This window comes from Epinephelus fuscoguttatus, linkage group LG14 (genome assembly GCF_011397635.1).
Source record: "Epinephelus fuscoguttatus linkage group LG14, E.fuscoguttatus.final_Chr_v1".
NCBI classification, from domain to species: Eukaryota; Metazoa; Chordata; class Actinopteri; order Perciformes; family Serranidae; genus Epinephelus; species Epinephelus fuscoguttatus.
In genome coordinates, this window is record NC_064765.1 from 35,453,766 (window position 1) to 35,475,960 (window position 22,195).

Here is a 22,195-nt window from a genome sequence, read left to right on the forward strand (position 1 = left end):
TTATTCACTGAGTGCTGATCTTTTATTTAGAGCACAAACTTCTTGTGTTTATTTGAATTGTAATATGTTGCATTGACAATGTTTTTTAATGACTCACTTGGACACACTCATGCTGCGCATACTGTATCCATGGCAGTGTATACCTGCACAAATGGAGGTATTCTTTGCATCAGCTTCAAATCAAGGTGACACTATTAATGACACTAATTTACAACACACAAAGATCAGTTTCCTTACCTTGCATAGCACAATTGTATAATGCTTCCTGTGGCTTCAAAGCCTGACAAAATGACCCTGATGATGTCATCATGATGTCATGATGGTTTGGGCAAAGCTTGGGCTTGGAACTTTAAATGTATAACAAAAACCTTACATAACAATCTGGAGTTTGCTTGGGTGTTTACCAGTAAGGGAGGCTAATTTGTGTTTCTTCGGATAGAAAAGGTATGACCTGCCCTATTCTCCCTCTGGCTGGGTAGTATCCGTTGCCTTCGTTGGTTGTACTGGTCAGTTCAAGACAAGAGGAGTAATGGTGTATTCACACTTAACGCAAGGCAAATTTTTGCATTGTGTTACTTGCATGTACACAGCTGCTGGAGTGCTTTTAGGAGTATTTTGCAATTGGTGAATATTTGCCACAACAGCTGTGCTTAATGGCTGTGCAAACTAACTAGGGAAAGCAGCTAACCGCTAACATGGTGTGCAGTAAAGTACAATTGATAGCTGGAACCACATGATGTGAACATGGTAAACATGGAGGCTCTGTGCTCAGAAACAGCATGAACAAAATCAGCCAAATTCTTGATTATTTTCCATATTGTTATGGCAGCACATTACCACTTCACTCCTTCTGTTGTTTACTTTTCACAATTAAAGACCAACTTAACTGTTGTGCCCTCTTTGAGTTGTATTTTCTACATTAATTTTGGCTGTGATCATTCCACAGCCTCCATATTAAGTAGAGATAGGTAGTTTTGGATTTTTAATGAATTGCAATTTTACCACCTTTCTACGCTATAGTTAAAAAAAAAAAAAAAAACCCACACAGTTGAATCCCCTTTGACCAAAATTTGTCAGACTGACTTCTGTTAAAACCACTTTTTTTTTTTTTTAAATCTCTCGCTTAATTAAGGTTAATGAAGGTGATTCTCAATTCTATTCCCCACGTCAATATAGAGGTGCACGTTCATGCATGGCATTCCATGCTTATGCACAAGCCAGGAAAATGGGGAGCCTGGGATTCACATGGCCGTTATTTATTGCACACACATGGGCAGGTGCGCGCGTACACAAGTCAGGCACACAGGGAGTTTATAGCCCTTTTTAAATAGGAATTGTGCAAATTTGCAGGAAAGCCCAATCAGTCTTCGTTCAGCATTGGCAGTAAAAAAAACAAAATCAGGGAGTGCAGCAAAATGCCGCCTACCTACTTTTGTCCATACAGAATGCGCCATTTTCATGACAGTGGGGGGGGGCGTGAGCAAGTGACAAAACGTGTAGCTCAGCGTTGGACGTAAACAGTGACGTACTCTGAGGGAAGCCGCGGCTGATCAGTCCTTCGGCAGTTCTCTCATATGTTGGCCCGAGGACAAGGAGGGCGTGCAATTCCTTGTCTCCCCAGTTGCTCATCTTTACAGTGTCTGTCAGGTTTGCATTTCCCTCTTGCTACTAGTACTCGCTGCTCATTCCTGCTATCAGCTGTTTCCTGTTTATCCACTGCCAGTGGGTCGCACGTGCAGCATCATCAACAGCTCCTCCGTCAAGTCATCGAGAGCCCCTCCCGTGGCAGAAGGGTGCCTCATTCTTTTTAAACCAAAAAGGTTCCGCCAATATGTCTACCCTACGAGGCGGAAAATTGGGCACCTTGGATCAACTTGCCAACCCGGCTCTGTGTGTCTAAATGCTCGCAGCTTGCCGGCAAAACAGCCCAACATTCGCTGAAAATCTGGCAGTGTACAAGGGGCTAATGACTCTCATAGCATTTTTTCAATCCCTCTGATTCTTATGTTTTTCAAGCAAATGGATCAAAGAGAAGTTCAATACCCTCCATGTTAATTCAGATGTCAACATGAACTCGTGCCCCCTTGCTAAACAACAACCTATTCAGCTTTTCCATAACAATTTTCAGCAGAGCGAATGGCAAAGTGCAAAAATCTAAATAATGCTGCCTAGAGAAGGAGTTTGTGTATGCAGGTGCAGTCGCTCTAAACTTATAAGTATATCCAGCTCCACAAATTATTTCCACATTTCTTCCCTGCGTCAGCAATCATGCAGGTAAATGAATTTTACTTTCATATTCCTTGGTCCGGTGTGGCAGTTCCTTCTTTGGTCTCCTCCAGCGACCAAACTGACTCAGCAGCTCCAAGCCCTGCTGCCTCCGCCGCTGAACCCGGGCCCGGTGTAACAAGGCGGGCGCACTCTGTGTCTTCAGCCAGCAGCTCCTGCAACTCAAGGCCAGGCTCTGCAGCTTCTTCTACCCCACTGGAGGAATATGATTCAGTGTGCTCATCTGATGAGGACTGGGCACTGTCACCAAAACAAGAGAGCTTTGAGGATGAATGTTGCAGTTTTGCCAGAGACTGTGAGATGGGGGATAAGGAAGAAAACCCGATGGGGAGAGAGGAGATAAAATGGGTCACCAAGAATAAGAACATCGAGTGGTCACCCTCTGCTGAAGAAATACATCATTTTGTGCAGCCTCTAACACCTGTCCCAGGCCCTACAAAGTACGCCAAGAGAAACATAACAGACCAGCTGATATCCTGCTTGGATTTATTTCTGACGAATGACACGATTCAGCTTATCCGAATGACCAACCTCGAAGACCAGCGGACTATCAGAATATCAGAAAGAAATCACCGAGACGGAGCTGAGGGGTTTCTTCAGCCTGCTGCTGGCAGGGGTGTATCGTTCCTGGGGAGAAAGCCCCCACATCTTGTGGGAGGAGCTGGTCGGCCGCCCAGTGTTTCATGGTACAACGTTCCGCACAAGATTTGAGCTAATTGCCATGAAACTCCGGTTTGTTGATAAACTGACCCAGCCAAGGAGGCTCAGAGACAACAAGCTGGCTGCCATTTGGCCGGTGCAGGAGCCATGGGTTCAGCGGCTTGCTCTCATTTACAACCCTGGAGCAGATGTTTGTGTAGACAAACGGCTGGTTGTCTTTAAGGGTTCTGCATTTTCAAACAATAGTTGCCCAGCAAACCGGCCAGGTATGGCATAAAAGTCTGGAAACTGGTTGATGCGTCAACATCCTATGTCTGGAACATGGCCATCCACAGCGGCAAGGAAGAAGCATCAAGAGAGGATGGCCAGGGAAAGAGAGTGGTGCTGCAGATGACAAAGGGGCTGGTAGGACGCACTGTCACCACTGATAACTTTTTCACAGGGTACAAGCTTGGTGCGGAGCTCCTGCGAAGAAAAATGGCCATGGTTGGCAGGTTGCGCAAATCACAACCTGAGCTCCCTCCCCAACTTGTCAACATGTCAGACAGAAAAGAGCTCTCCAGCATCACCACACTGCAGTGTCATACATGCCCAAGAAACGCAGAAGTGTGATCCTGATGTCTACAAAGCACTGAGATGCCTCCATCATCCAGGAAGCCCACCAAAAGCCCAAGATCATTCTCGATTACAACAGGTGCAATGGCGGCATGGACAACTTGGACAAGGTGTGTGCGCAGTTACACATAAACATGCATATTTTTATTTTTACTGAATTTACACGCTTGCATGCCTGAAATATATTGAGTGCTTTTATTATTTAGTATTTATTGCAGTTACGTAAAGAATGAATTTGGGTGTGATGAGCTAGTTTATTGTCTTGTTTTTTGCCCCCATCCAACATGTTGCCACCTACGGCTGCCGTTGGAAGAGCTCCAGATGGCAGCTGACGCTGTTTTACAACCTACTGGATGTTTTGGCTTACAAGCTCTTATGTTCTGTGGACCCTCTTATATTCTCATGCGCCCAAAATGGGAAACCACCAAGGAATACTGCTGCCACATCTTCCTGGAGCAGCTAGGAAAGGTGCTGGTGATCTCCTGCATCCTTCAGCATGAGTGGATTCCCCAGGGACTGAGTGCCGCTGCTTTTGTGCAAGCAGTCCAGGCAGCAGCAGTGGTGGAGGAGGCGTGTGGTGAAGATGACGAGGAGGCCAGCACCTCTGCAAGGGCACTGCCTCTGCCTCCAGGAGCAGGGGCCCGATCAAAGTGGCCAACATGGTGACCCTGTGACTTCTGCCCAGAAAGCATGAAGCAGCACAGGGGTTCTCAATGTCTGTACCCAGTGTGGCAAATTTCTTTGCAAGAGCCACACATGGAGAGGCTGTGTGTCATGCCTTAGAGGAGGACAGTGACTGACAGAGGACAGTTTGTTTTATTAAGTGTAAAAGTTTATGTTAAAAGATTTCAATAAAAAGAATAAAATGAAATAACTTTTATCACTGTTTTACCAAGGGGAGGGTGGCATGATATGTTTTGGTCATAGGAGGAAATTAAGGACTTTATTTAAAATAATCTGAAATGCAGTGTAATGTTATGTCATGCAAAATCAGTGATGTGGGTTATGATTGACACTTGTCAGAATGAGATAATAAGAGCAGAATAATCTCATTAGATGTAAGTATGTTAAAAATGTTTCGATATGTTTTTTGACAAATGCAAATTAGTGGTATATGATACAAACTGGCATGTAAAGGGTTAATATTCAATTATATTATGATTTAAATTAATTCAAAACATTTAAATAAAAACAAAAAAGCAAAATGAATGAATAGATCAAAATTTTTTGAAGAATGTGCCACATATGGCCCTTTGACAATTTCGTGGTCATAATGAACATTTAGGAAGTTTTTTATTAGCAGGACACAAGGGTTACATTACTCAGAGCATTTACCTTAGAAGCAGCTCAACAAAACAGTTTACAAAAGACACAAATACATATTTTCAGAACGTACTGTGTAGTCCTTTGGCTTTGTTAACTAATCTCCAAGCTCTCTCCTTTTTCGTTATGTTTCTGTACAGTACTGACAGAGAGGGGTGGAGCTCCAGGTGCCCACAGACAGTGACATTGTTTGTCCTCCATTTCTGATTCTCGGTAACGTCAGGAGATCTGTACTACATGCCAGTGCTGACAGTTTTTGTGGTGTTTGGTCTTTGCCTCATTTGCATTGCATAATTCGCATCTTTGCATATACTTTGATTGTAGTCTCACTGCGCAAATTGATCGCATTGCGTTCGGTGTGAACACACCTTCAGATTGGTTAGGGTAAGAGTGTCAGGATAAGCGACTCAAAGGCAGAGTAAGTTAGAGTAGAGTGTGTCATATTTGCTATTCTGGGAAACACATATTTGCATCAGGGAGAATCTAATCAAAAGATAATATAGATGCATCATGAGAAATGCAGGATCCAGTGTTTTGGGAACTTGACCTACACAAGTGACTATAATTCAGAATATCTCAATCTCTGCTGCTTCAATATCATCTATTTTTTTCTCTTATTCTCTCGTGTAAGTAACCCAACTTTACTGAAGAGCAATACTAAATCACTGGGGTACCCATTTATGTGCTGTTAAGAAAAGCATAAATCAGCCACCTTGGCAACTGTTGCACACCAGCAGGCAACAACATGGATTTTCAAGGGTTGTAGTCGCTGAATACCTTCTTCATCAAATTCTAAATATGCAGGGTAATGAACACACATTTGACCAGTTAACACTAAAAACCCAGAGTGCTCTCACAGGAGGATGCAAGGTCATCATCCTTATCATCATCAAACTCTTGAAGGAACAACAAAGATCCAGTGCTGTACATGCTTTCACAGTCTCATCCATGTAGCACACGTCTATGTACAGGATCACTGGATTGATAAACATTCAATCAGCTGAGAACATTTTAGTTACTCTAGTTAGCATTCATACTTCAGATTTCATATAATCCTAACTGAAGACAAACATGGACAGAGAAGAACAGTCCTCAGAAATACTTTTAAACATTTATATTCAGGCCGGCTGTAGCTCAGAGGTACAGCAGTTCGTCCATTAATCGCAAGATCCGCATTTCGATCTCCGGCGCCCCCAGTCCACATGTCAAAGTATCCTTGGGCAAGATACTGAACCACAAATTGCTCTTGATGGCTGTTCCATCGGTGTGTGATTGTGAGTGAATGGTTACTGAGTAGCAAGTGGCACCTTGTACGGTAGCCTCAGCCATCAGTGTGCAGTTTCAAGATTAGGCTCCAACCTGTAGCAGACTTGGAGAAGAATGCATTGTTGTCTGCAGAGAGCCACCACAGATACAAAGACACAGTGGAGCCGTGGCTAAATCAACACTAGAAGAATAAAGGGTATCCTCCTAAACCACTCTGTCAGCTGTGTGTCAGAAGACAGTAATTAGTGACTTACACCAGAGGAAACCAGCCTTCAACTGAGAAGTAGCTTAAACCAAAAGGAAGCTTATAGAGCCTGAAACACAAATGGAAAACACACTAACATGGTCATGGAACTCAAAGTAGCAGCAGGGGCCCCAGGAGAGAGGGTGATTGCAAGAGAACTGAACCTTTTTTCTGATATACTGTGACACATCATCTGGCAACACTGTCCAACCAAAAACATATAAATTAACTTTCCTAAATTAGATTAAATTGGGATTCTGCTGGTTACCTTGATTTCATCAAAACCCGAGAATAATCTTTCAAGAGTTGTAAAATCCTGTCTGATAGTATAATAAACCAATTTTGAGTTTGGCATTTGATAAGCCTTCAAACTCATTGATCTATTACTCTGATTGGACTTCCTGAATGTAATCTCACTGGACTGTGAACATTCATCTGAGTACGTACTAAGAACTTTTTGGGAAAGGCCTACTGGCTTTGGGTGGACTGAAAATTAGTATCCCTGGACGGATGTATCCCTTATAACCACTGCTTTGAAAAAATGTAGCTGAGTATGCATGAGCTTGTCACTTTGTATTCAATGTGCAAATATCATCTATCTATTTTAATGTTCCATCTAAAACTTTGATGTAGCGTGGTTAAGGAAACATCCTAGCACCCAGCTTTGTGATGAAGCAGTGTGTCACTAACAAACCACAAACTGAATGACATATAAAAGGGGTGACTAACCTCCATAGTCATAACCATCTATCCATCAGTGAGGAGATTGTTCATGGGGTTGACCTCGGTTTTACCCAGCACTCATCCTGCCATGCTGAAAAACAGAGCACCTCACAGTGAAGGTCACACTCTCATCCTGTCCAGGGATCAGAGTTAGGACTGTGATAGTCTAAGTGGGCGGAAGTTCGCTTCATAGATCAGCCTCTCATTGGGTGGAACGAGCCACCCGCTGAAGTCCCGCCCTACCACCTCCGGTTGTGTAGCAGTTTTCACAGTCCCCTCAGAGAAAGGAAACAACAACAGAAACCTCGGATATTTCAACCTATGAGTTGAAAATGGAGAGTTTTGATGAAGATTTGGATATTGCGATAAGGAAGGCCTGCTCGGTTCTTTTGGTGGATTATTGTAAGGATACGTACAGAGAGTATGTTTACACCATTTGCTTACTAAGAAGGACGTTCTGGCTTGTTTACCGACCGGCATCTTATTTAAGTTGTGGTTTGAACTGTTGGTCGGACAAAACACACATTACGAAGGTATCACTTTGGGCTCTGGGTAAGTGTGACGTTTTCTCTTACTATTTTACAAACCAAACAATCAATCAATTAATGGAGAAAATAATCTGCAGATTGACCCATGATGGAAATAATTTTCAGTTCAAAGTGAGCTCCACCAACTACAACAGTAAAATCCTGCTTTTACATTAATGCATGAGTCAAAATCATCTGATGAGATCAGACATAGAGGCAGACTACAACAGTCACGCGGGACATTTTTACAGTACTTTTACTTAATTCATCTTACTATACAATGACGAAAACTCTGTCTGTGTGTCTGTGTGTGTCTCTGTTCCACGTTTTTCTCCTCACTGACTTGGTCAATCCATGTGAAATTTGGCACAGTGGTAGAGGGTCATGGGAGGATTCCAGTGAAGCAATATTACATCAATTGGCCAAAGGGGGGCGCTATAGCAACCGACTGAAATGTCAAACTTTGAATGGGCATATCTCGTGCCCCGTATGTCGTAGAGACATGAAACTTTGCACAGAGATGCCTCTCCTCATGAGGAACACATTTGCCCCAAGAACCCATAACTTCCACTTATATAGATTTTCCGCCATTTTGAATTTTTTTAAAAACACTTCAAATCGATCTCTTCCTAGGATGTTTGAGCGATCTGCATGAAACTGGGTGAACATAATCTAGGGACCAACATCTAAAGTTCCCTCTTGGCAAAAGTTGGAAAACTTACTAAAACTGAGCTTCTATAATGCAATGAATATTGCGGAGGGCGTGGCTCATCACATAAAGGTGTATAACATCTCAAGGGTTTCACCCATCACCACGCAACTTTGTAGGCATATGATCACACATAATCTGAGGGGACCCCTCCATTATTGACCCCATCAAACAAAATGGGGGCGCTAGAGAGCTCATTTCTTATCTGGGCCGAACCACCATATGGATTTTTACTGAACTTGGTAGATATGTAGAACAGGACGCCTCAAGGTGACTGGAGAAATTTAACTCTAATTGGCAACTGGGTGGTGCTATAACAACAGAAAAATGCTTAAAAATGGCTAAAATGCGACCGATCGCTGTAGCTCCCCCTGTGGACCAATGTTGGTGTTGTTTTCTAATGTTTGGTATGACTAAGTCATGGTATGGTATGCTGTACATAATCACAGAAACTGTCAGTGTGTCATTCTGTCAGTCAGTCATTCTGTCTGTCCCACGTTTTTCTACTCACTGATGTGGTCAGTCTATGTGAAACTGCACATAGGCATTGAGGATTGGCATAGGTAGAAGGTGACAAAGCTACCAATGGGTATGGACTAGTAATACTTTAAGTATATGTTCCTGGGTGTACTTATGTCACATTTTAAATGCAGGAATTTGACTTGTAACAGAGTATTTTTACAGGGTTGTATTAGTTATTTTTACTAGAGTAAAGAATTTAAATACTTCTTCTCCTGCTCTGAGCCCTCTGGTCAGGGTGAAAGACTCAACTCTTATAACGACATGCTGCTGTCAGAGAGCAGGTGAGATCATAACATACTGTTAAAATCCCCACACACAAGCCAAGCCAGAACGCGAACCCAAAAAAAGTCACTGAGTAAATCAACTCATGGCCCGTAGATGAGCATGGCAAGCACACATAAACACACTCAGAGATACTGCGACCGCGACCCTCAAGAGGATGAAGCGGTTAGAAGATGAATGAATCAATGTTGGGACAGCATTGTTACACACTGTCGCAGTATCAAAACCTTGTACAAATAAGAAGAGAGCCTGAGCATATAAAGCTAGTAGCGCATGTATCAGCTCTCACAGTAATGACTTTGTGTGTGTAACAGCCCGGAGCTGACAGTGTGTTGCTGGCTGCAAAGCACGTTCAATCGTGAATGAGTTACTGACACATTAACTCGCATGTATCATGTAGATAGAACCGAATAAAAGCACACAGTGAAGCTCATGATGCTGCTGAACATACTGCTATTCTTCCCAGGAGAGCTGCAGGCAAGAGGAAGTGGTAGCGCGGGCATGGATATCAGCTGGCGGGTCCTCCCTCACTGCGATAGATGTGTCATCACACTTTTAAAACAAAGTGTAACCTCTCAATATTGAGAAACAGAAAACAAATAGTTAATAATAAGTCAAGTCCCTTCAAGTCACCTGTCTCAAGTCAAAGTTAAGTCTCAAGTCATTAATACCAAGCAAAAGTCAAATCGAGTCTTTTGTCAATGTTAGTCAAGCAAATCAAGTCCTCAAATTTGCAACTTGAGTCAGACTCCAGTCAAGTCATGTGACTCGATTCCCCCAACTCCAGATATGAGACGACTTGGGATGAGTACATGTTGGTGAATACTGTAAACTTCTGTACCACCACACAGAACCCCATTAAGTAATGTAGCATTACATATGTGGCATTGTGTAGTTAATAATAAATTATTGGTCGGTCAATAATGGTCTCACATTTCTATAGGTATTATTTGGAAATTCACATTTCTAGCTGCATCTACATCAATTAATCACTAGTTTCATGCTCCACCAAGCAAGCATGCTAAGTGATCTGAATCAAATACAACAGCAGGTGCATGCTGGGTCTAGCAGACATGCCCATGGTGGATCCTCCAGTTATGACTCCTGCCCTTGCCGGGGCACTTTTAGCTTCAGTGGGCTGTGCGAGCCTTTCGTGAGCATTTGACAATAATCAATGCACATAGAGTGCTTATACAGCTAAAACTCACCACTTTTACATTTTTCCTCAATTGCTGAAAAACAAAAACTGGTCGCTGTATGACAAAAGAAAAAAAATTCCAAACCTTTACATCACTCCCAAAACCACACACAGCACACACACACACACACCAGAACATTTCACCTGTTTCCAAATTGTGTCAATATACAACATTTTTTCTTCTGCTAAATCCTATATAGAACTGGCCAAATAAATATTTTATTGCGCTAAATTGTTCTTTCAGCAATAACATAGTCTCAGTAGAATCTACTCTTCACAAGTCATCATAACCTTTAGCAGTTCAAAAGCTTGTAATCTGCTGCTACAAAGCGTGATCAGGTGCAATCAGATAGCTGAGAGGACTACCCTATATGTTTGAGTAGTCTTTCATGCTCAGCTGAACATACTATGGACTGACAAATCACATTTTAAACCTATTCAATCTAACCACTAACTAGACTGCAGAGGGCCAAAAGACAAACAGTCAAACTAAATATTTAGGGCCCAGCTGTACCATTGTGGTTCAGTAATGATGGAGGGTCACTTATACTTTTGTGGACTAGGAAATTCTAAATCCAACTTCCAGCAGTATTCTCTCCTGTTGTGCAACACTGTGGGGACATCGACTGAATGGAAGCTTAAATAATATAATTCTTTTTTACTTAAAGTCAGCTGCTCATTTGAGTGCCACACAGAGTTATTTCTCACCGCGTATAATTCATTTCCCACCCATATTGCTTTAATTTTCATGCAGTTCTTCTGAATAACACACCTCTTAGAGCTTTCATGGACAGAACAGAAGGTATAATCAGTAACCAGAGGCATATCTTTTTGCTGTCTTCCTACCTATGCTTTATGCGTGGAAACAACAATCTGTATCAGTGTTTTGCCAAAAGCGTCGGCATGTTTTCATGATGTTATTATATGATAATAAAGGAAGCACACTTTCTCATACAGAACAGCTGATTTCAGCTGCAGCAAACTGCTTCAGCTATCACAATCACCGCTCCTCCTGGAGTAAATACGTGCAAATGGTTTCCACATATGGTGCTAAGGGGCACAGTCAGCCCAGCGTTCCCTATGTCATGGCAGAGGATCTCATTTCAGCTAAGGATTCAGGAGGGTCCCACAGTAGGGATGCACCATGGATCTGCCATGGGCCCAGTCACAGACCAGGTGATAATTTCATGTGGCTGTATCTGTAGGTGCAAAACAAAAAGTTGTGTAAAGCCTTTTTTCAAAGGGAGCAGTGTAAAGTCTGATTAAAAATGCAGTTGGTTGTGCTGCATAGGCTCATGTGTTTGACCAATCACTGTACACTTACATCACTTAGGTTTTTTTTTGTTTGTTTGTTTTTTAATTTAAATGACCCCATGGCTTTTTTTTTTTTTTCAAGGAAAACTTCGCCACCGACCTACTATATCATTGTGCTTTTAGTTCCATCCAACACCTTTGTGATTGTTGCACTCCGTAGGAGGCTCCATATTAGGATGTGTTTAAAGCAATTTGTTGTTTTTAATTTAGTAACATTTTTGGTGCTATGCAAACAGTGCTGTCTCATATTACGTTGTCATGGAGAATTTCATTATGGACATTGTCAAGTTTCACTACTTTAGCACCACTGTCTAACTTACATTGAACTAAGAGGTTAAGAGCCTGTTTCTTCCAAAGTATTGGTTGGAGGGTGCACCCTGCAGATGATTTAAGCAGCCAGCTATAAATATCAGCCCTGATTAGCCAAACATTCCTGAACCAACCGTCGCCCTTTCCACATGCCAATCTATCCAGCACTCCAGGTAGTCTGTAACAACGCTCTAATTATCTGGAAGGCTCACAGTTACCACTATAATTTATAGACAAGCACTTGCACAGTTCAGATGTAATGTCAGGATTAAACAATACATGGCATTCAGAGATTACTCTGAGCTGATTCCCAGGAAATACTCACAAGCGTAACCTCTTCAACCCTGCCAGAGCCACCTGTGGGTCTATTATTGCAAACTCATGTTGCTCGGCATAAACATTGTTTAAACCCACAGAACTTCCAAAAGCATGTGGGTGAGGTTTTATTTCTCCAGGCCTATCACAAGACAAGACCACTGATATTGGGGGATTTTGCAAAACCTGTTCAGTGAACCTTTTTTTAAATATCCATTCTGCCTTTACTAAAATTCTTGCTCTCTACAATATCTGCACATGGCAACTACATCGTGGTTAGGGTAAGGAACAGATAGTGGTTATGTGAAGTTAAAGAGGACGCATACAATACAACAGGATGTGATGTCTAGTCTCTAGAAGGAAAGTTTAACATCCAACTTGTCTGTCCACCACCCTGACCTCCACATCCTTAGTTTCAACTTCACCACATATATTGCACACTGCTTCCTGCATCGATACTGAATATTGGAATTGGATGTAAATTGTAGGCCTACCCTTTGAAAGATGGAGATTCAAGTCACAAGTCAGAGATCTCTCAGTCAAATGAGACTGCATCAAGTTGAGCAGTCTTTTGTTTTTGGCGAGTCAGTGTGCTGTGCAGTGTACTTACTGAGGTGTTTTGGTCCCCAGATTTTGCTGCAGAGTGAACACTATTCATTTTCATGCTATTCTTTGGTACAGGCAGCTGCGGATGTAATGAAACTTTGCACCATTAGGCTCCGAGGTAACATTATCTTCTCTCTCCTGTGGTGAATTTACAGCTCACAAATACTTAATACCACACAGTCACTTTCGTCGACAAAATGCTGATGCACATTTCTGATCCCTCGTTAGCCCCGCTGGCTTGTTAAATATATCACATGAATGACGCTGTCACACTGAATGTCCCACTGAATGTCCCACTGAGCCCTGTTTAACCTTAAAAACTTGAAAAAAAAATGAACACTCAAATCTGATTTGACTGACATAATTCTGAGTCGGGTACAACGATGTTGCAATGGCAACAATTAACGCAAATTCAGCCAATCCCAAGGAATTCTGCAAGACCTTGCAAATTTGACCAATCACCACAAATGACTATTTAAAGGGGGTATAATCTCATTTCATTGTAGAGCCGTGTGCAGCATACTGATTCGCTCTCTCTTTCTCTCTGTTTATCATGAGACTGCTGCTGTGAGACCAGAGCTCTGTGCCTGGGACAGAGTCATACACACAGTGACAGGGCTAACTGTTTGCATCACATGGCTAATGTTACTCAATGATTATTTAAAGGTGTTGTTGGCGTAAGATGTATGGCTCAACGTTAACTGTGGGGCACCTGCCCAAGGGGTGGGAGGAGAGCCTCTCAAAGGGCCGTCCTTTAGTGCTGCATTATACAGCATTAACCACCACCATCACAAATAGATTCATATTCTGTGGGGAACACTGAATGCTCATAATAATATGCTCTGAATCTGAGACAGCATCACAACTATCTGTGCAATTTTCACTTTCCCCCAAGATTTAATTGCAAACAATCAAAAAAAAAAAAAACTACAAACAGTGCAACTGGCATCAAATTATTTTGTTTTTTTAGAAAAGCTGCTGGAAAATCAGGCATTTCAGGCCACAACAATCACAAAAACGGCCCTTGGAATACTGGGCTACATTTCTTCCTCAGGCTTTCGTGGTATCTTTCACCAAACTGTGATGGCTCTCCCGAGACTAAATACAGAATGACCTGAAGACACTTTAATTGCCATTTAACTGGGATTTTGAATTCTAAAGCTTTCATTGTTGTGAAATACCATACGTCAGTCTGACTTTTTGGGAAGCAATGAATGGAATTAATTCAGAGCACACATGTGCACTTCTATTTGACATATTCGGCAATGACAACCATGGCATCTTGGGTTGATTATTATATATATATATATATATATATATATATATATATATATATATGTATAGCAGCCCAACTAGTATTTTAAGTGTCATTAGACATACAATGTAATAGCTTTAGCCTACAAGTAAAGATTCCTATTTGAAACCCATCACACACTGAATGTGTAATATTTCAGGGCAGATTTTGGGTCCACTGGCTGGCTGTCTGCAATGATTAATGGTGAGGTTCATCTCTGACTGACAGCAGTGACTATATTCCTTCCCCAGCTGCTGCTGGATGATTAGGGTTTGCTGACATTGCGGTTTGCTGTGTGGCTTGGATGAGGGGCTGATTACATGTGTAATAAAGACTGGGGAAACCCTGGAACGCCCACAGAGCCTTCCTGAGATGACCACAGAGAATCTGAACATGTGTGTCTGTGATTCAGTGAAAACTATTTGAAGCAGGATACAGTGTATTTCTGAAATTTACTCTAGCTATTTATGGTGCCCAGAGGTTAAATCATAAATTCTTGGTTGGCCAGCTAACCTGTCCTTTAGCATCACTTTTACACAACATATACTGTAGCATGTTGTCGTGGAAAGAACTGCCATTAAATGTAGGCCTAGTAATATCAAAGGTTCATGTCATATCATGCAGACCAAAGATTACACCAGTATAGCATGGATGGTGTGGTGTCAGCCAGTGAACCTCACTCTTGTCATACTGTATTTTGAATGTGTGGTTTGTAGACTATAGTCAGGTATCCATCCAAATGTAGCACAAATTTAAAAACTAAAAAAAAAAAATCTGCAAAAGAAAATTCAAATGTTTGCCCTTTCCTATCCACTATTGCTATGCAAATATTGGCAGTTGGTTTATCAAAATAAGCAGTAGGTTGCCCTAATTCTCCAGCTAGAAGTCTGCAGTAGGGGTGTGTGGCTCAATACCAAAATATTGACACTCTCAATACTATGTTTAAATTTTGAAGATCGATCCTGTCCATAGGATTTATACCAAAAAAGAAATAGATTCTCTCTTCTATGTCGTACCTATTTGTATTTCAAGATTAAAACTGTGCAAACGAAGTTACGTTGTCTTAAAGGCTGCCTTTACACTACCATGTCTTGGTGCCCAATTCCGATTTGTTGCCTATATCCGATTTTTCCTGACTGCTGTTTACATGTTCTATTCACCTTATTTTTCACGGAAACACAGAGGCAAAACAGAACGCAGCCAGCTTCCTGTTTTTTGTGCGACACTTTCGGTCCAGCACTGTGTAAATGTTAGGGATGCACCGAATATTCAGTAACCGAATATATTCGACTGAATATTGCAAAAAAACACACATTCGGTATTCGGTGGAATAAGCTAAAAGCAAGGCCGAATAATAGTGGCGTGTTTTGATAACACAATCAAACGGCGTGCCGTGATGGGCGGAATAAAATGTTGGCAGTGTGGCGATCCGTCTGTCATGGCACTCACATTTGCGACTAAAAATAGTTTTGAGCGAGCAAAATAGGTTTAAATCACTCAGCACGCTGTGCGAGCAGCCTACAGATTTCAACAAGCAGCAGAAACAAAAGGCGAATCCCACCGATTGTGGGTTGAACGGGGGTCACAGACACAGACAGTAAGGTTAATGTATTCCTGTCAAATATGGCGGCCATCGGCTTACCGGGCGACGGAGAACTCGTTCCAATAATATCCTCTTCTTGGTGTCATGACTGCCCAGAAGTACCTGAACAGCCGAGCCAGCCGAACACAGGTATGTGACGTGTCAGAGGAGAAACGAGCCTTTCACATTTCTCTCTTTGTGGCGGTAACAGCCCACAAACCTCACCGCACTTTGGGGAATGTTCATTACTTATGAAGGGACTGTCAGGGGAGGAGGGTGGCTGGTTGATTTTTATTTTATTTATTTATTTTATTTTGATCCACCCTATGTTAATCACTTATTGATGCTGTTTTTAAAGTATGAATAAGTCAATAAGTAATTTATTCCACTGAAATATCAGTGATGTATTATAGAAAAATCTTTTCATAAATGACAAAAGGCACATCTGCCTCATTTTCGCTGTGGTATCGTGATACTACTCAGAACCATGATATTTTCATTGGTATCACACAGTGGGTCCCAATTTTGGTACAGTGACAACACTAATCTGGAGGGGGTTCATCTGCAAAAACTAATGAAAAACTAAACAATGATATTTGGTACTCGGTATTCGGCCAAGCGTTTAATAATATTCGGCTTCGGCTACAAATTTTCATTTCAGTGCATCCCTAGTAAATGTCCCACGGTATTTGCTACAGTGACATTACTGTGCGCATGGAAATGTTTACATTACTGAAAGCAATTTTAAGGACTAACTTTGAATATTTGAAGTCAATCGTTAAAGAATAAATCACCTGGAAAGCTGGCGCTGCTCCACATAATCTAAAAGGTAACTTAGCCTACACAGAGCAGTGGAAATGTCCGTGCAGCTGCAGACGGGTGCGGCTAGATGATTGATAGGTACATGCTGATTCGGGTGCTATCAGAGCCGATCCGTGCATCACTATGGCTTAATAATCAACTCAGTCAATAAAAACAACCCGTCCTGTGTTAGGAGTGTATGTCGCTGACAGAAAGAAAGATAGAAAAGCAGCGTACACCTCAAATAGGGGAGATCCGGTACGATTGTAGCAGGGCGACAGTTGTAGCACGGGCCCTTATTCGTGTTACACGTGTCTCCGGAATTTGAAAGTTGGAACACGCGTTTGTCTTCCGGTGACCACTTCTGGTACAAAGAATCACTTCATTCTGACTCATTTTCCCGGAGTTATCAGCGAAATACTCATTTTCTAATCCGTAAGTAAAATATCAACACCGAAGGTGTTTTTCCATTTTGTAAATAGTTTATTTATACAACACTGCAAGCATATGTCATCTGCTAGACCCATCCGTAGACTTAACATGAGCAATTCATTCATTTAGCAAGCTTGCTTAGTTTTTCTGTTATCCCGCCTAAAATGCAGGGAGACGGGAGGGATGGTTGTAGCACAGGGCCTTAACTTGTTTTTTATTCATGTTTTTTGACATTATGCTTGCAGGAAATGCCCAGGATCAGAGTGAGGAAGACAGCCAGGGCTCAGATAGACCCAGACCTGTATGATAGAGCCTGGCAGGCTGTGTTGGAGGGCCAGTCTATTAGGGGTGCAGCCAAATATTATGATCTGTGCAACGTTTCCCTCCTCCGCTATATTAGTAGGAGAAAACAGAATGATGGCAAAGCACCTTCACTTGGTTACAGACCACACAACAAGGTGTTCAGTGCAGAGCAGGAAGCTAGACTGATCACATATCTTGTACAAGCTGCAGATATTTTCTTTGGAGTCAGTCCTAAAGAGGTGAGGCCATATAAGAATATCAATTTATCGATCCCTAAAGGTAAAGTCTGTTAGGCCTATTTATTTAGATGAGCCTACATGGCTATGGACAAAATTAATAAAATAACAATAAACAAAAGTTCACGGTAATAAAAAACAATACATTAGTTACAGACCTTGGGGCCGCCCCAGGACACGCTGGAGGGACTACATCACCTGGCTGGCCTGGGAACGCCTCAGGCTTCCCGCGGAAGAGCTGACGGAAGTGGCTGGGGAGAGGACTGTCTGGGCTTCTTTGCTGAGGCTGCTGCCCCCACGACCCGGACCCAAATAAGCAGAGGACGACCAGTACAAGTATGAGCACATTAGTTACAGTTCATGGTTAATATACATTCAATAAATAAAGTTAAAAATTTAAATTCATGATATAAATAGATCTACAGGCTAATTGAGTTCATGGTTTAAAAAAATGAGTTAAACAATGTTACAGTTCATGATTTACATAAATACAATTAATACAATTCTAAAATATTTAAAAAATAAGTTAAAATATTAACAATCATAAGTAGGTCTATATACACTGAACAAAAATACAAACGCACACATTTGTTTTTGCTCCCATTTTTCATGAGCTGAACTCAAAGATCTAAAACATTATCTATACACACAAAAGACCATTTCCCTCAAATATTGTTCACAAATCTGTCTAAATCTGTGTTAGTGAGCACTTCTCCTTTGCTGAGATAATCCATCCCATCTCACAGGTGTGGCATATCAAGATGCTGATTAGACAGCATGATTATTGCACAGGTGTGCCTTAGGCTGGCCACAATAAAAGGCCACTCTGAAATGTGCAGTTTTGCTTTATTGGGGGGGTCAGAAAACCAGTATCTGGTGTGACCACCATTTGCCTCACGCAGTGGAACACATCTCCTTTACATAGAGTTGATCAGGTTGTTGATTGTGGCCTGTGGAATGTTGGTCCACTCCTCTTCAATGGCTGTGTGAAGTTGCTGGATATTGGCAGGAACTGGAACATGCTGTCGTATACACCGATCCAGAGCATCCCAAACATGCTCAATGGGTGACATGTCCGGTGAGCATGCTGGCCATGCAAGAACTGGGATGTTTTCAGCTTCCAGGAATTGTGTACAGATCCTTGCAACATGGGGCCGTGCATTATCATGCTGCAACATGAGGTGATGGTCGTGGATGAATGGCACAACAATGGGCCTCAGGATCTCGTCACGATATCTCTGTGCATTCAAAATGCCATCAATAAAATGCACCTGTGTTCGTTGTCCATAACATACGCCTGCCCATACCATAACCCCACCGCCACCATGGGCCACTCGATCCACAACGTTGACATCAGCAAACCGCTCACCCACACGACGCCACACACGCTGTTTGCCATCTGCCCTGAACAGTGAAAACCGGGATTCATCCATGAAGAGAACACCTCTCCGACGTGCCAGACACCATCGAATGTGAGCATTTGCCCACTCAAGTCGGTTACAACGACGAACTGCAGTCAGGTTGAGACCCTGATGAGGACGACAAGCATGCAGATGAGCTTCCCTGAGACAGTTTCTGACAGTTTGCGCAAAAATTCTTTGGTTATGCAAACCGATTGTTGCAGCAGCTGTCCGAGTGGCTGGTCTCAGACAATCTTGGAGGTGAACATGCTGGATGCAGAGGTCCTGGGCTGGTGTGGTTACACGTGGTCTGTGGTTGTGAGGCCGGTTGGATGTACTGCCAAATTGTCTGAAACGCCTTTGGAGACAACTTATGGTAGAGAAATGAACATTCAATTCACGGGCAACAGCTCTGGTGGACATTCCTGCAGTCAGCATGCCAATTGCACGCTCCCTCAAAACTTAGGACATCTGTGGCATTGTGCTGTGTGATAAAACTGAACATTTTAGAGTGGCCTTTTATTGTGGCCAGCCTAAGGCACACCTGTGCAATAATCATGCTGTCTAATCAGCATCTTGATATGCCACACCTGTGAGGTGGGATGGATTATCTCTTTAGACAGATTTGTGAACAGTATTTGAGGGAAATGGGCTTTTGTGTGTATAGAAAATGTTTTAGATCTTTGAGTTCAGCTCATGAAAAATGGGAGCAAAAACAAAAGTGTTGCATTTATATTTTTGTTCAGTGTAAATATGGTTAATGTGTGATTAAAAATGTGTGATTAAAAATCAATATGTGCTCTGCATCATCTTCAGGTCCGAAGTCTTGTCTACCAGCTGGCCAAACAGCACAACTGTACATATCCCAAAAGCTGGGATGACCATCAGATGGCAGAGAAGGACTGGTCTGCCAATTTTATGGACCGGAGCAAAAGCATCTCCATCCGCCGACCACAGGCCACGAGCCTCTCACAGGCAACAAGTTTTAATCGCACCAATGTAGGAATGTTCTTCGAAAACCTTTCCACTGTCATCGAGCGGTATCACTTCCAGGCCAAAGATATCTGGAATGTGGATGAGACCGGCACCAACACAGTTCAGCTCCCCGACAAGGTTGTCGCAAGCCATGGGAGGAAGCAGGTGGGAGCGATAACATCTGCAGAAGAGCATTGGTCACGTTAGCACTGGCAGCCAATGCCCAAGGGAACCACATTCCACCTCACTTTGTGTTCCCAAGAAAAAAGTATCATGATCATTTTGTGCGTGATGGGCCTGTGGGTTGTATCGGTTCTTGCAGTGGGTCTGGTTGGATGCAAGAAGCCGATTTTCTGATTTTCATGAGGCACTTTGTGAGCCACACCAACCCGTCTCCAGATTCAAAGGTGCTTCTTCTACTCGACAACCATGCCTCTCACCTGTCTTTGGAGTGTATTGAGTATTGCAGGGAAAAGGGCGTCGTGTTGCTGTCCTTCCTTCGTCACTGCTCCCATAGGCTGCAGTCACTGGACCGTAGCGTGTTTGGTCCCCTGAAGCGTTATCTCAACAAAGCCATGGATCACTGGATGACGAGCCACCCTGCAAAAACAATGTTGATCTATGATCTTCCAAGCATTGTGCCCACTGCACTGCCATCTGCAGCAACACCAGCTAACATCATGGCAGGCTTCAGGTGCACTGGCATATTCCCTTTCAACCCACAGATCTTCAGTGACACAGATTTCTTACCTGCTTATGTCAAAGATCGTCCTGATCCTGCAATGCCGCAAGGAGGCTTCTCTACCCGCCGCTCCACCTGGCTGATCCACCTGTTTCGGTACAGATATCCACCTCCAGTGCGCTGCTCACCTCTCCCTCCCCTGGTGAGGCATCTGCTGAGGATGACTTCAGTCCCGAAGTGCTCCGCCCTTTTCCCAAGGCTGGACAGAGGAAAGGGAAACAAAAGGGGAGAAAGCGGCGATCAACCGCCATCCTCACTGACACTCCTGTCAAGAAAGTGCTAGAGGAGGAAAAGGCCAGGAAGGTGCAAAAAGTAAGGAAGCAGCTGCATAAAGACTACACAAAGACAAAGAAGACACCAAGGCCGGCAAAGAAAACTCACCATGAAAACCAAGTCGAGTGCCTTGTATGCTGCAAGGACTTCCTCTCCTCCAAGCCTGGCCTCTTCTGTGAGATGTGGGCGCATGAAGCTTGCACTGAGGGAGGAAGCGTATATATTTGTCACAACTGTGATACTGAGTGATTTTTTTTATAATATGTGCTGCAGGCTACGTTTAATGATCCAGTGTTAAGCTGGTAGCCTAGGTAAGACACTTTAGTAAGCGCACAGGCAAGTTCAGCATGTTCTGCAGTGCAAAATGTCTGTTTGCCACTTAAAGTTGTTTCATGTTGTTTAAAGCAGGCTTGTTACAAATAAATGCACCGTGTAGCTGATATTTTTTTTTAAAAAAAAAAAAGTATTATTCTGTTTTATTAAGCCTACTCTTTATTACAATGATTTAGGCTAATCATTTTCATGTTGCACTTCACTCCAAAGCAAAGGGACTTGTGATAACAAGGAAAGGGCACATGCGCACGCTGCGACCGGCAGAGGGTCTCTCGGCGTCCTATGTTCTGCGTTATGAATGATTTTATGAATGGTTTATGTTTTTATGCTGCTGATCGCCATGGACTAGTGCTTCTACGCATTTTCCCATTGATTTGTCGTCATGGAGCTGTTTATCCTTGTTGTATTGTGGACTTTGTGGACCTTCAGCAACCTGTCGTTGGGGTTCGGCGAGGGTGCACTTCCTGGTCCAAGGATGCAAATATGCTCGGGATTTCTTGCTGCAGTGGAATACACAGAGCCGAATCGCTGAGTTAACAGCAGACTTTCATTTGACAGGGTTACCAGATGAGATCCGACGGGATGTCAGTCTTAACTTTGGCAGCGATAACGCGAGGGGATTTAAAAGAAGGAAGAGGGGTAAAAGGGGAGGGGTCAGGCTGCGCCTAAAGAAGCGGCAGCTGACGCGCCTCCCCCTGCCCTCCCTGATCCTGGGGAACGCACAGTCGCTGCGGAATAAACTGGACGAGCTTCAAAGAAATGTTCGTTTCCTCCGCGACTACAAGGACTCGGATACCGACCTCTCCATTGATGGATTTGGAGTCCCTTTCCGTCAGGATCGGGATGCAGAGATGACAGGGAAATCTCGGGGAGGGGGCGTGTGCATATACGTCAACAAGCGCTACTGCAGCTCTGTGACAGTGAG